Consider the following 13,512-nt stretch of genomic DNA (forward strand, 5'->3'; position numbering starts at 1 on the left):
TTGACATTTTTTATTATTGACTAACTCGAGATATTACATCCTCTCCCCCTTAGAGGAATCGAGATGTCCTCATCTCGAGAAGAAACTGGGAAAGACAAGCACTAGTGGGGCTTATGACCTGTGGGTTAATACAAGCCATGCATCCGCTGTGCTACTCTTAATGTTCCGAGTAGTGCACTCATATTATTTGAATTGACCATAGGTACAAGGGCAGGATTTATTCCAAGTACAAGTCTTATCACCTCAAGAAGATATTCCTAGGATATCTAGTCATTCTCAAAGGTTACAACAGGCTCCAAGCCTTCTTCATCATGTGGTTCATAATATGAGCCAAAAGTAGATTTTAGACGGCTTCGTTTGACCGCATGTTCCTGATTCTCAGGGTCCGACTCAATCTGTTTGGATGTGTCCTAGTTCATTGTAGTGGAAACATCTCAAGGTCCGACTCGGGACAATCTGTTTGGATGTGTCATAGTTCATTGTAGTGAAAACATTGGCGGTTGGGACATCTCTTACCGATGTGTCCTATCTCTCCGCACTTGTGGCACCTCTTGTCTTGATCTTGTGAGTCATCTTCATCATAGTTGCCTGATTTAAGTTCTTGGACGATTGGATTCACTCAGAGTAATGCATCTTGCAAGTCCGTTGGGCGCATTGATTCCAATCGAGTGTTTATGGGTGGATTCAACCCAACACAGAACTTTGACACCTTTTGTGTCATATCCATTGGGGGTGCATACTTTAGGAGTGAAACAAACTTTGAATAATATGGTTCAAGGGATAATCCTAGCTGTTTCAAGTCATAGAATCCATTCATCTTTTGAGTGCAATAGGCAGGTGGCAGATACCTCCCTCACACAGCTTCCTTAAGCTTATTCCAAGTGACTATTGTTGAGATATCGAGCTCTACTGGTGATATGCCAGGGTGACCGTTGTGCATTTATGTCACCGACTTGTCAGTTGTAGATGCAGTTGGTACACCGCCCATTAATAATAGCTACATGACAGCTATCCTTATCTACTCTAGTTCGTGGCTCAGTTAGTATGCCACCTTAAATAGTTGAGTTTGGTTTGAGACCCATATATAGGGTTCTTCTATTTCTTTGTATGAGACTCCTTTTTGGCTTACACAACTAAGAAGAGGAAAACTGTTTTCAGCCTCCACCCTTGTGTGTATTCCCCCATTGTGCAAGCAAGAAAGCTACAAGTGAGACTCCTTCCTTCTCTCCCACAATCTTGACATGGTATGAGAGACTTGTTCATGGTAAGGAGCTCAAGAAAGCAAGCCAAGCTCGCGGTATTTTGGTAAGAGGAGCAGTGTTGCTTTCATTTTCTGTTTTGGGAGCAGATCTCTGCAAGTAGCACAGCCGGAAATTGCAAGAGTGCATTGTCTCAGGTTGAGACATCCTTCGCGGTGAAGCAAGAGGGTAGTATATACTGCGGGTTAGGGCTTTAGCCCTTGGCGACCTTGTTTTTTTGATTTGAGGCCATTTTGGGGCCTGTTTTGGAGGCGGAAGTTTTCTGCATGCACTCAGGAAAAGGCCCAGTTTTATGCTGTGCAGCCACTGTTCTACAGGTCGGTGAAAAGTTACTGTAGAAATTGCATCGTATGCCTATGCGCAGAGACATTGGGAGTTACAGAATCATCCTTGTTGCCTGTTGATGCAAAATCATCACTAGGAAGTGACTGTGTGGTTAAATACCACTTTCATCAGTTTTGTAGATTTGCCCTTGTGAGGCTGAAGCTGTGTTCTCTGCAGTGACAGAATTTTTTGCAGTATTCTGTAATGGCGTCTGATTCTCTTTCACAGATTGTAACTGAAAAGCTTGACAAGAACAATTTCCAAGCATGGAAATTTAGAATGACGAATTTCCTTATGGGAAAAGGATATTGGGAATTTGTTGCATGAAATGAAGAAGAACCAGTTCTTCCTGATGTTCCCAATCAACAGCAAATGCAGGCATTCAAAGCATGGCATGAGAGAGCCAGGAAAGTTATGTACTGGCTGTCTATGAGTATTTCAGACTCTATGATTGTGCATATTTAGGATGCAAGTACGCCAAAGGAGGCATGGGATACTTTGTCAAAAATGTATAGCACAAATACGCAAGCCAAGAAAATGCAGCTCAAGCAAGAGTTGCATAATGTGCAAAGAGAAAGTATGAGCATCAAGGACTACCACATGAAGGTGAAGAAGATTGCAGATGCACTTGCTTCCATTGGGTCGCCAATGGAAGATGATGATTTAGTTTCTGTGACCTTGAATGGTCTAGGAAAGGATTATGCACAGTTTCGAACATCCATTTCCGTCCGTGAAAGATTTCCTGATTTTGAGGAGTTGATTGCTCTTCTAATTTCTAAGGAGCAGAGAAATGGTGGTGCATCTTCTTCAGGAGGAACTTCAAAAGAAGTTGTCTTCTACTCAAATGTTGGAAGAGGTAGAGGCAGAGGTAGAGGAGGCCGATTTGGAGGCCATGGTAGAAATCAAAATATGCAGCAAACTCAAGAAAACTAGTCCTATGGAGGAGGACGTGGTAACTCTAGAGGCAGGGGGAGCCAAAGAGGTCATGGTGGATGGCAAAGAGGCCAAAATGCAAACAGTAATGTTAAATGCTACTACTATGGTAAAATGGGTCATATGGCTAAAGACTGCTATAAAAAGCAGAATGATATCATGAATGAAAAACTGCAACAAGGGAATTATGCATCTTCTAGTAGACAGGGTGATGATAGAAATGAGCATTTGTTTATGGTGCAGCACATGAACAATTCTGTGACAAGTGCAGAAGAAAGCAATGATGTATGGTATGTTGACTCAGGTGCATCAAACCACATGACAAGTCATGTAGAATGGATGGAGGATGCAAGAAAAATGGAAAATCCAGGATTTGTGGAGATTGGTGATGATACTGCACATCCTATTGTGCAGATTGGAAAAATTCATTTGTCTATGCAAGATGGGAAAAAGAAATACATATCCGATGTATTTCATGTCTCGAATATCACCAAGAATCTGGTTTCTGTTGGTCAAATGGTTGAGCAGGGCTTGCAGGTCAGATTTAATCCTCATGGATGCTTTATTGAGGATATGAAAAATAAAGGTCGCTTGATAGCAAAAGGAAAGAAGAAGGGCAGAATGTTTACGTTGGATGCAGACATGCCTGAATTGAGTGCAGCAATGTTTGCACATGGGACCGGTGTAGTTGCAGATATTGATATCTGGCATAAATGCATTGGTCACGTTAATGTACAGCGACTTAAATCAATGCAGGCCCAAAATATTGTTGCAGGATTGCCTAAATTCAAGGTTGCAGAAATGCATAAGGTATGTGAAGCCTGCCAATTTGGAAAACTGGCAAGGAAACCATTTCCTAGACATGTTCAAGAGAGTGAGAAGCCATTGGAATTAATCCACTCTGATGTGTGGACTACTAAAGCTGCATCTCTTGGAGGCTGTCATTATTTTGTCACTTTTATTGATGACTATAGCAGAAAAGTTTGGGTGTATTTTATGAAAAAGAAAAGTGAAGTTTTTGGGCATTTCAAAACTCTTAAAGCTATGGTTGAAAAAGAAACAGGCCTGCAAATAAAATGCCTAAGGTCAGATACAGGGGGAGAGTACCTCTCAAATGAGTTTGCAAGGTTCCTGCAAGAGCATGGTATAAAGCAGCAATATTCATGCAGTCATACCCCACAACAAAATGGAGTTGCAGAAAGGAAAAATAGGCATATTGGAGAGGTATCTCGTGCCATGCTCAACGAAAAAGACTTGCCAGATTTTTACTGGGCTGAAGTAGTTGCTACAGCAGTCTATATAATGAATAGGACTCCCACTACAGCAATACATGGGATGACTCCAGAGGAGAGGTATACTGGTAGGAAACCAGATATTTCTCATTTGAAAATTTTTGGTTGCATTGCCTATGTACATGTGCCAGATGAATTGAGATCCAAGTTGGATCCAAAAGCTGATAAGTGCATCTTTATTGGTTACTCTCTACAGCAAAAAAGGTATAGATGCTATAACCCTTCTACTCGTAAGTTTATAGTGAGCAGAGATGTTGTTTTTGATGAGATAAGTAGCTGGTATAAACCAATAAATGTGATTAATGATGTAGATGCACAAATGGTAATGCTGCACAGAAATCACAGCAACAGTCACAAAATATTAGTGGACCAGGAGCGCCCTCTAGCAATGGTTCACATTCTTCGCCATGGACAAGCAGATTGAGATCAAGAGAATCTTCTCAAAGCAATGCAAATAGTGGTATGCAGGTATCACGAAAAGGAAAAGAGAAGGTTGATCAGCCCATGTTTGATGTGAATGCAGGTCACTCTTATGTGGATGGTGAATCCAGTGGCTCAGAACAGAGCATTGATGATGAGTTGGGTATTCCTTCTATTGTTACACCTGGAGTAAGGAAGACCAGGGATGTTTTGAGAGCACCTAGGAGTGAACCTACTTTGCGCAGGTCTACGAGAGCTAGGTATCCTATGGATAGGCTGAAATATGATAGATTTACAGCCATTCACTATGCATATATGGTCAAAGTGATATAGGAACCAGAACCCACTTCTTTTGAGCAAGCCATGGGAAAAGAAAAATGGGAGAAAGCCATGGATAAAGAAATGGATGCCTTGGAAGAAAATGCTATATGGGAGTTAGTACCTTTGCCTAAAGGTAAGAATGCAATTGGCTGTAAGTGGGTTTATAAGGTGAAGCACAATGCAGATGGTTCTCTGAACAGATACAAGGCAAGATTAGTAGTCAAGGGGTATGCACAAACATATGGCATTGATTATGAAGAAACATTCAGTCCGGTTGCAAGGATGGCAACCGTAAGAGCAGTCATTGCTATGGCTGCATCAAAGGGATGTTCTTTACATTAGATGGATGTAAAGAATGCCTTCTTGCATGGTGATTTGCAAGAAGAGGTCTATATGGAGCAGCCACCAGGTTATATGCATGTTGTTCATCCTGAGTTTGTTTGCAGGTTGAAGAAAGCCTTGTATGGCTTGAAGCAAGCACCTAGAGCATGGTCTGACAAGATAGGATAGTATCTTGTCACTATTGGCTTTCAGATTTCCAAGGCAGATTTCTCACTTTATGTGAGAAAAACAGAGAAATGTATTATGCTACTTGTCATTTATGTTGATGATTTGATTATGACACGTGACAGTGATGAAGATATCCTTTATGTGAAAATGCTATTGAAGTAGAAGTTTGAGATGAAGGATTTGAGAGAGCTGCGTTATTTCTTGGGCATTGAGGTGATTAGATCACCAAGTGGGATATAGCTCTTGCAGAGGCAGTATGGATTGGACATGCTGTCCAAATATGGGATGACAGGCTGTAAGTCTATTTCAGTTCCTTTGGAGCAGAATGTGAAGCTGAGCACAGATGAAGGTGAGCTTCTGGAAGATCCTACTATGTACAGACGCATAGTAGGAAGCTTGATTTCTATGACTATTACCAGGCCAGATTTGAGCTATGCTGTTGGATTGGTAAGTCAGTTTATGCAGGCTCCAAGGAAACCGCATTTGGATGCGGCTAGACGCATACTCAGGTATGTGAAGTCCACATTGTAGTATGGACTATTTTATGATACTGGGGTTCAGATATAGTTGTATGGATACACTGATGCTGATTGGGCTGGTAGCATTTCTGATAGACGATCTACCAGTGGATATGTGTTCTCTTTTGGGAGTGCTGCAGTCACTTGGAGTAGCAAGAAACAGCCTACAGTTGCCTTGTCGAGCATAGAGGCCGAGTACAGGGGTGCAGCAATGGCTACATGTGAGGTAGCTTGGTTGTATAAGCTACTTTATGATATGCATCAGTCTACAGATGGACCAGTTGTCATTTATTCTGACAACATGAGTAGTATACACTTGGCAAATAACCCAGTCTGTCATGCTAGAACAAAGCACATTGAGGTGCATTATCACTATGTGCGGGAGAGGGTTTTACTATTATATCTAAATTTTTTATAGAAAATTTTATGTACAATTTTAAGACATTAGGTGTACGTAATGCTAAAAAATGAATTATACAAGAATATTTAGTGTACATAGCTACAAGAGTGGTAGGGGTGCATGTCCTACCACCAAATGTTTTCCCCTTTGTAACTATTGTTATTTGTGTCAAAAATTTTCTCTACAACTATTACTATTTGCATTGTTACTAGCATCGTCAGCTAATAGCAATGCTAATAGAGATGGATTTATTGCATCACTAATAGCGACGTGAATAGTGATGATGGGAGCAATTCTTTTCAGAAATAATTCTGTCCCTTTAAGCATTGCTATTGGGTTTATATATTGTAGTGCTAATTTTATTTATGCAATGTGTCCTAAAGAACATGCTTAAAAAATGTACCTTCTGCTCAATTAAACATGATTTGAGAAGAGATGCAACATCTGATCCATGCTATGTAATCAAACGAGCATTTCTCCACAAAAAAAAAAGGATGTACTAGAAAAATAGTACCTACCTTATCTACATTTTCTTGTGTGTCATGCAAAATGTAAACATAATTACTTGATTAGAGTAAATCTTTAACCTCACCTCTCATCACTTGGTAAGGAAATATTGTATTCTACTCCATCCACCCAAAATCTCACAATCACTCAAGAAAATAATGGTCCTCATGATATTGACCAAGAAAACAACCTATCTCACAACTTGTGGAGTCCTTCACGACTCTCAAACTCATTGAAATACCTTTCATACTCATTCAAAGATTCCTAACTCAGTGACAAATATCCCAATTTTTTTGTGTGTAAGAAATAGTGTGTGCTCAATAAAGGTGCTCTTGCAAGTGTGCATGCAACTAAGACTTATTGCATATAGTTGCACCAGGCATCATTAGTGCTAGTGCTCAATGATGGTGTGAAACATGCATCAATCCAACCCATGGCATGGAAGTAATTGATAAAATTAGGATATGATCCCCAAGTATAGTGCATTGGACAAGTGCAACGTGAAGTACTTGTGAGTCCATAATCCCTATGATGTGCAAGAGTTTTGGCACAAGAACATACTTGTTTCAAAAATGTTTGACAACTACTAGTAGACTCTAGTTCCAATATGTAAAAATAACTCCAATCTCGACCAAGCCTATCAAAGCATCAACTTCCTAAGGAAGGAAAAATGCTTTCCTAAGATACTTTTCGTGAATAGATCTCTAAGATTTTGATCAGTTGAGATATTGAAAGCTCAATCAATTGTTCTCAATGACCTCTTTGATCAAGTGGTAAAGCAATTCAATGTATTTTTCCTTCACATGCGCAAACTGAATGAGACTCATAGAATCTGAATGCAATGTAGGGACTGTCAAGATTGTGGGAGAGAAGGAAGGAGTCTCACTTGTAGCTTTCTTTCTTGCACAGTAGGGAAATACACACACAGGTGGATGCTGAAAACAGTTTTCCTCTTCTTAGTTGTGTAAGCCAAAAAGAACTCTCATACAAAGAAATAGAAGAACCCTATATATGGGTCTCAAACCAAACTCAACTAACTAAGGTGGCATACTAACTGAACCACGAACTAGAGTAGATAAGGATAGCTGTCATCTAGCTATTATTCATGGGCAGTGTACCAAGTGCATCTGTAGCTAACAAGTCGGTGACATAAATGCACAACGGTCACCCTAGCATATCACGAGTGGAGCTCGATATCTCAACACTCCCCCTCGAGCTCAATCCCAAATCCTGCACACCAAGCAGGTCTCTGAACTTACGCAGCTTCTTTGCGCCCAATGCCTTCGTAAATATGTTAGATACCTGATCCTCTGTGCCAACATAAACTAGATCAATAAGACCTAGTAAAACTCTCTCTCGCGAATAGTGATAATGCACCTCAATGTGCTTTGTTCTAGCATGATAGACTCGGTTATTTGCCAAGTGTATACTACTCATGTTGTCACAATAAATGACAACTGGCCCATCTATAGGCTGATGCATATCATAAAGTAGCTTATGCAACCAAGCTACCTCACATGCAGCCATTGCTGCACCCCTGTACTCAGCCTCTATGCTCGACAAGGCAACTGTAGGTTGTTTCTTGCTGCTCCAAGTGAATGCAGCACTCCCAAAAGAGAACACATATCCACTGGTATATCGTCTATTAGAAATACTACCAGCCCAATCAGCATCAGTGTATCTATGAAACTGTATTTGAACCCCAGTCTCATAAAATAGTCCATACTGCAATGTGGACTTCACATACCCGAGTATGCATCTAGTCGCATCTAAATGCGGTTTCCTTGGAGCTTGCATAAACTGACTTACCAATCCAACAACATAGCTCAAATCTGGCCTGGTAATAGTCATATAAATTAAACTTCCTACTATGCACCTGTACATAGTAGGGTCTTCCAGAAGCTCACCTGCAACTGCGTTCAGCTTCACATTCTGCTCCAAAGGAACTGAAATAATCTTACAGCCTGTCATCTCATATTTGGACAACATGTCTAATCCATACTGCCTCTACAAGAGCCACATCCCACTTGGTGATCTAATCACCTCAATGTCCAAGAAATAACGCAGCTCTCCCAAATCCTTCATCTCAAACTTCTGCTTTAATAGCATTTTCACATGAAGGATATCTTCATCACTATCACCTATGATAATCAAATCATCAACATAAATGACAAGCACCATAATACATTTCTCTGTTTTTCTCACATAAAGTGAGAAATCTGCCTTGGAAATCTGAAAGCCAATAGTGACAAGATACTGTCCTATCTTGTCAGACCATGCTCTAGGTGCTTGCTTCAAGCCATACAAGGCTTTCTTCAACCTGCAAACAAACTTAGGATGACCAGCATGCACATAACCTGGTGGCTGCTCCATATAGACATTTTCTTGCAAATCACCATGTAAGAAGGCATTCTTTACATCCATCTGATGTAAAGACCATCCTTTTGATGCAGCCATAGCAATGACTGCTCTTACGGTTGCCATCCTTGCAACCGGACTGAATGTTTCTTCATAATCAATGCCATATGTTTGTGCATACCCCTTGACTACTAATCTTGCCTTATATCTATTAACAGAACCATTTGCATTGTGTTTCACCTTATAAACCCACTTACAACCAATTGCGTTCTTATCTTTAGGCAAATGTACCAATTCCCATGTAGCATTTGCTTCCAAGGCATCCATTTCTTCATCCATGGCTTTCTCCCATTTTTCTTTTCCCATGGCTTGCTCAAAAGAAGTGGGTTCTAGTTCCTGTATCACTTTGACCATATATGCATAATGAATGGTTGTAAATCCATCATATTTTAGCCTATCCACAGGATACCTAGCTCTGGTAGACCTATGCAAAGTAAGTTCACTCCCAGGTGCTCCCAAAACATCCCTGGTCTTCCTTACTCCAGGTGTAACAATAGAAGGAATACCCAACTCATCATCAATGCTCTGTTCTAAGCCACTGGATTCACCATCCACATAAGAGTGACCTGCATTCACATCAAACATGGGCTGATCTACCTTCTCTTTTCCTTTTCGTGAAACCCGCATACCACTATCTGCATTGTTTTGAGGAGATTCTCCTAATCTCAATCTGCCTGTCCATGGCAAAGAATGTGAACCACTGCTAGAGGACAGTCCAGGTCCACTAATATTTTGTGACTGCTGCTGTGAATTCTCTGCAGCATTACCATTTTGTGCATCTACATCATCAATCACATTTACTGGTTTATACCAGCTACTCATCTCATCAAAAATAACATCTCTACTCACTGTAAACTTACGAATAGAAGGGTTACAGCATCTATACCCTTTCTGCTCTGCAGAGAATAACCAATAAAGATGCACTTCTCAGCTTTTGGATCCAACTTGGATCTCAACTCATCTGGCACATGAACATAGGAAATGCAACCAAAAATCTTCAAATGAGAAATATCTGGTTTCTTACCAGTATACCTCTCCTCTGGAGTCATTCCATGTATTGTTGCAGTGGGAGTCCTGTTCATTATGTAGACTATTGTAGCAACTGCTTCAGCCCAGTAAAAATCTGGCAAGTCTTTTTCGTTGAGCATGGCATGAGATACCTCTCCAATATGCATGTTTTTCCTTTATATAATTCCATTTTGTTGTGGGGTATGACTGCATGAATATTGCTGCTTTATGCCATGCTCCTGCAGGAAACTTGCAAACTCATTTGAGAGGTACTCTCCCCCTCCATCTAACCTTAGGCATTTTATTTGCAGGCCTGTTTATTTTTCAACCATAGCTTTAAGAGTTTTGAAATGTCCAAAAACTTCACTTTTCCTGTTCATAAAATACACCCAAAATTTTCTGCTATAGTCATCAATAAGAGTGACAAAATAATGGCAGCCTCCAAGAGATGCAACTTTAGTAATCCACACATCAGAGTGGATTAATTCCAATGGCTTCTTACTCTCTTAAACATGTCTAGGAAATGGTTTCCTTGCCTGTTTTCCAAACTGACAGGCTTCACATACCTTACGCATTTTTGCAACCTTGAATTTAGGAAATCCTACAACAATATTTTGGGCTTGCATTGATTTAAGTCATCGTACATTAACATGACCAATGCGTTTATGCCAGATATCAATATCTGCAACTACACTGGTCCCATGTGCAAACATTGTTGCACTCAATTCAGGCATGTCTGCATCCAACGTAAACATTCTGCTCTTCTTCTTTCCTTTTGCTATCAAGCGACCTTTATTTTTCATATCCTCAACAAAGCATCCATGAGAAAATCTGACCTGCAAGCCCTGCTCAACCATTTGACCAACAGAAACCAGGTTCTTGGTGATATTCGGGACATGAAATACATCCTACATGTATTTCTTTTTCCCATCCTGCATAGACAAAGGAATATTTTCAATCTGCACAATAGGATGTGCAGTATCATCACCAGTCTCCACAAATCTTGGTTTTTCCATTTTCCTTGCATCCTACATCCATTCTGCATGACCTGTCATGTGGTTTGCTGCACCTGAGTCAACATACCACACATCGTTGCTTTCATCTACACTTGTCACAAAATTGGTCATGTGCTGCACCATAAACAAATGCGAATTTCTGTCATCACCCTGTCTACTAGAAGAAGCATAATTCCCTTGTTGCAATTTTCCATTCATGATGTCATTCTCCTTTTTATAGCAGTCTTTAGCCATATGACCCATTTTACCACAGTAGTAGCATTCAACATTGCTGTTTGCATTTTGGCCTCTTTGCCATCCACCATGACCTCTTTGGCTCCCCCTGCCTCTAGAGTTACCATGTCCTCCCCTATAGGACTGGTTTTCTTGAGTTTGTTGCATATTCTGATTTCTACCACGGCCTCCAGATCGGCCTCCTCTACCTTTGCCTCTACCTCTTCCAGCATTTGAGTAGAAGACAACTTTTTTTGAAGTTCCTCTTGAAGAAGATGCACTACTATTTCTCTGCTCCTCTGAAATTAGAAGAGCAATCAACTCCTCAAAATCAAAAAATCTTTCATGGATGGAAATCAATGTTTGGAACTGTGCATAATCCTTTCCTAGACAATTCAAGGTCACAGAAACTAAATCATCATCTTCCATTGGCGACCCAATGGAAGCAAGTACATCTGCAATCTTCTTCACCTTCATGTGGTAGTCATTGATGCTCATACTTTCTCTTTGCACATTGTGCAACTCTTGCTTGAGCTGCATTTTCCTGGCTTACGTATTTGTGCTATACATTTTTGACAAAGTATCCCATGCCTCCTTTGGCGTACTTGCATCTTGAATATGCACAATCATAGAGTCTGAAATATTGATAGACAACCAGTACATAACTTTTCTGGCTCTCTTATGCCATCCTTTAAATGCCAGCATTTGCTGTTGATTGGGAACATCAAGAAGAACTGGTTCTTCTTCATTTCGTGCAATAAATTTCCAATATCCTTTTTCCATAAGGAAATTCGTCATTCTAAACTTCCATGCTTGGAAGTTTTTCTTGTCAAGATTTTCAGTGACAATCTGTGAAAGAGAATCAGACGCCATTACAGAACACTACAAAAAATTCTGTCACTGTAAAAAACACAGCTTCAACCTCACAAGGGCAAATCTGCAAAACTGACGAAAGTGGTATTTGACCACACAGTCACTTCCTAGTGACGATTTGGCATCAACAGGAAACAAGGATGATTTTGTAACTCCCAATGTCTCTGTACACATGCATATAATGCAATTTCTACAGTAACTTTTCACCAACCTATAGAATAGTGGTCGCACAGCAAAAAACAGGGCCTTTTCCTGAGTGCTTACGGAAAACTTCCGCCTCCAAAACAAGCCCCGAAAGGGCATCTCAATCTGAGACAATGCACTCTTGCACTTTTCGGCTGTGCTACCTGTAGGAGACTTGCTCCCCAGAATAGAAAAATGAAAGCAACACTGGTCCTCTTACCAGAACACCGCGAACTTGGTTTGCTTTCTTGAGCTCCTTACCATGAACAAGGCTCTGATACCATGTCAAGATTGTGGGAGAGAAGGAAGGAGTCTCACTTGTAGCTTTCTTCCTTGCACAATGGGGGAATACACACACAGGTGGAGGTTGAAAACAGTTTTCCTCTTCTTAGTTGTGTAAGCCAAAAAGAACTCTCATACAAAGAAATAGAAGAACCCTATATATGGGTCTCAAACCAGACTCAACTAACTAAGGTGGCATACTAACTGAACCACGAACTAGAGTAGATAAGGATAGCTGTCATCTAGCTATTATTCATGGGCGGTGTACCAACTACATCTGCAGCTAACAAGTCGGTGACATAAATGCACAACGGTCACCCTGGCATATCACGAGTGGAGCTCGATATCTCAACAGGGACCACATCAATAATGCCAAAGTCTACCACCAAACAGCCTAATTAGAGAGTCTCCTGCAAGTCTTTGTGGCTACAACATACCCTTTCTCTATAGTAGTAGATAGAGTTGTGCCCTTTTATTCATTAGACATCCAAGAAACAACACCTCCAGCAAAGATGAAGATATAGTCAAAGGTAGACTTCCTATTATTTGTAGTCCCACATAATCAAAGACATTGTATCCCACAACTCTCGTATCTTAGCTACCATAACAAATGCACATAGTTTTTGTGTCCTTTACGTATCTCATGATATCCTTAACAACATCCCAATGTCATCGACTAGTTATCGCTATATCGCATACCACAACTCCCACTACAAATGTTATGTCATGACAAGTGGCTACCATGGCATATTTCAAGGTATCCACTACTATATGAATGCATAAGAAATCTTGGCTATCTTAGAATTTTTCTCATCAAACTCCGGATGACACAGACTCTAGAAAGTTGTCGTGACTAACCTTCATGTAAGAAGGTAAAGGAAAACCAATAGGCTTAACATATTGGAGATGAAATTACTCAAGTACCTTCTAAATGTACTCTTGCCACACATAGAGGAGTCCCTTAGAGAGATCGTGCATAATGCACATCCCAAGAATATGTGAGGCATGTCTCATGTCTTTCATCTCAAAGCTCTT

This window comes from Lygodium microphyllum, chromosome 12 (genome assembly GCF_053477565.2).
Source record: "Lygodium microphyllum isolate KBCC chromosome 12, Lygodium_microphyllum_v1.1.10, whole genome shotgun sequence".
NCBI classification, from domain to species: domain Eukaryota; kingdom Viridiplantae; phylum Streptophyta; class Polypodiopsida; order Schizaeales; family Lygodiaceae; genus Lygodium; species Lygodium microphyllum.